This window comes from Merops nubicus, unplaced genomic scaffold (genome assembly GCF_000691845.1).
Source record: "Merops nubicus isolate BGI_N331 unplaced genomic scaffold, ASM69184v1 scaffold16005, whole genome shotgun sequence".
Taxonomy (NCBI): domain Eukaryota; kingdom Metazoa; phylum Chordata; class Aves; order Coraciiformes; family Meropidae; genus Merops; species Merops nubicus.
Window position 1 is genome coordinate 6,490 of NW_008607844.1, and position 2,733 is coordinate 9,222.

Genomic DNA, 2,733 nt, shown 5'->3' on the forward strand with positions numbered 1-2,733 from the left:
GCTGAGGACAGTTCTGTTTTCCTCCCTCCATTCTGCAAATAAAGAGCTTTAGCAAAGTGCTGGGTGTTAGAATTTCCAGGTAATCACTAAGAATCACTAAGGTTGGGAAAGCCCTCTAAGATCATCAACCCAACACTACCACGACCATTAAACCAGGTCTCTGAGTGCCACATCTATGTGTTGTTTGAACCCCTCCAGGGCTGGAGACTCCAGCACCTCCCTGGGCAGCCTGGGCCACACCTCACCACTCTGCCAGCAGAGAAATTCTGCCTCAGATCCAATCAAAAGATCCTGGTGCAGCTTAAGCCCATTTCCTCTCATCCTAAAGGCCAAGGTAGTTCATTTGTGTTGTCCCAGCTGTCTTCCTCATCTCCAAATCAGTGAGTTGTGACCATGCTGCATGATCCTTTTTCTTCTGCATGGTTTGGGCAATAGATTTCTCAGTTATAAGAAGAGGTGAGTACTTCCTGGGTCCTGAGGAACTAAGCAGATTATGTTTTCAAAATGATGAAGACTTTAGTTTATATTCTTTATGGATTTGTCTTGCAGAGAATCAAAATACAACCAGTTTCTGTTAATGCAGCAGCTGCCATTTGGAACAATTAAATTTGTGGAGATTAAACAGATTAAACTTCTGGAGCTAAAGATATGAGCTTCAGTAAGAGCAACAAGCAACAGGACAAGAGGAGGTGGCCTCAGGTTGCACCAGGGGAGGTTTAGGTTGGATATTAAGAACCCTGCAAGGGTTGTGAAGGTGAAGTCCCCATCCCTGGAGGGGTTTCCAAGCCATGGAGATGTGGTGCTGAGGGACATGGGGCAGTGGGGACCTGGCAGGGATGGGTTGACGGTTGGATCTGATGATCTTGAAGGTCTCTTCCAACCAAACTGATTCCTTGCTTCTCTACCTGCTCAGAGTCACCAGTGAACTCACCTTCCATGGCTGACACCTTGTCACAGGGCAGCAGTGACAGTGGTCCTGGGGCTTGGCAGGCTGGGATCAGCAAGGGCTCCATGTCTGGAGGAGGAAAATGTGCACCTTGGTGCATGTTCTCAGCTAATGCAGCCTGAATTTCTCTTCATATCAGGCTGTGAGATTTCATGCCCCTCCAGACAAGAACCCTGAGGAGACCTGCAGGTCTTGCCTGGGCTGTGGAACCCTGTGACTGCTGAAGGGGGATGCTCCTTCTTGTGTGGGGTGTTCAGCTGGTTCTCCTGTGAGTCTCTTTGCCCTCTCCTCACCATGAGGTTCCTGGGGGAGTCCTGCCACCTGCACTCCCTCCTGGCTCTGTTGTGGAAACACTCCCAGCCTCTGAGATTTCTACATCCCACCCAACTGCCAGGCTTCACAACCTCTCTTCTTTCAGAGCAATTCCTCAGCTATTGAGAGAAAGCTGAAGGAGACTTTTTACTCCCTTTCCTGCCCAACGTTGACTTTAGCAACGCCCTGGTGATTTGACAAACAGCTTGATGTCTGATGGGAAGGAATTGTTTGCTGTAGTTCAAAGCCAGATTTCAGAGGCAGAGAAAAATATTTCCCTAAGAATTAACAGGAGAGGAAGAAAAGGCCTTTGCTGACATAGTTTGTTGCCACAGGACTTATTTTTTCCCCTTTACTTGGTGAACCCACCACCTAGCAGGGTGAGCTTCACAAAAAGAGAGTTAATAGTTGTGGGGTTTTTTGATTAAGGCTTCTTCTCTTTTGTGTTTTATGCCAAAAGATACACAGTGCCACCAAAGTCAAATATTTTAATAGGTTGCATTTTTTCTCTGTTACATCATGTACACAACGACCAGAATTTGGCTTTCTGCATCAGAATTTGGCTTTCTGCCTCATTTGGTGGGGGTTTAATTGCTCTCTGGGGTCAATCAACCACAAGTTCAAAGGAGGAAGGGGACAGAACTGAGAGAGGGACCTCAGAACCTGAACTTCATTTTACTGCAGCCCCCTAATGCCTTGGCAGTGTACAGAGCCAAATGTGGATCTCTGGGTTGTTGGTCATGTCATAGCAGTGTGCCCAAGGTCAGCACTGGGGTGGCCAGCAGGACCAGGGCAGGGATTGTCCCCTGGACTCAGCACTGAGGAGGCCACACCTTGAATCCTGGGGTCAGTTTTGGGCCCCACACTCCCAGAAGGACCTTGAGGGCCTGGAGTTAGTCCAAAGAAGAGCAATGAAGTGCTGGAGTCTAAACCCTGAGCCCTGAATAGGGTGGACATGGGGATGATGTCCACAACCAGGCAGGAAATATCTTCCTTTTGGTTTTCTCTCAAGGCTTGGCCAACCTTGGGTGAAAACCAGTGAGGAGATCCCCACCTTCAGCACTAACTTCAGGTGTCCTGCCTTTAAAGTTAACAGGATAAAAGTTGGCTCTGCTTGTGGTGGATGTCCACCTCAAGGGTTGGATGTCCTGTGTAGGGCTTCCAGTTGGTTTCCAGGCAGTGGGACACCACCACAACCAGGACAGAAAGAGGATTGCATAGGCAGCAATGCTGCTGTTAGGCAATTACTGTATGATTATAACTGGACTAATGACCTGGCTGATTCCTTGCACCATGACTCTCCTTGCTCCTGTCTTGGCTTGGTCCTACACTGTGAGTGAATGCATCAGACTTTTTCTTCTTCTGGTTGTTAGCCACCTCATATCTTCCCCATGTGCTCCAGAATGGGATGGAAAGGTCTGGCCTGGATGCTTCTTATTGATGGCAGAGTCCTTCCCACTGGGACATGCAGTACG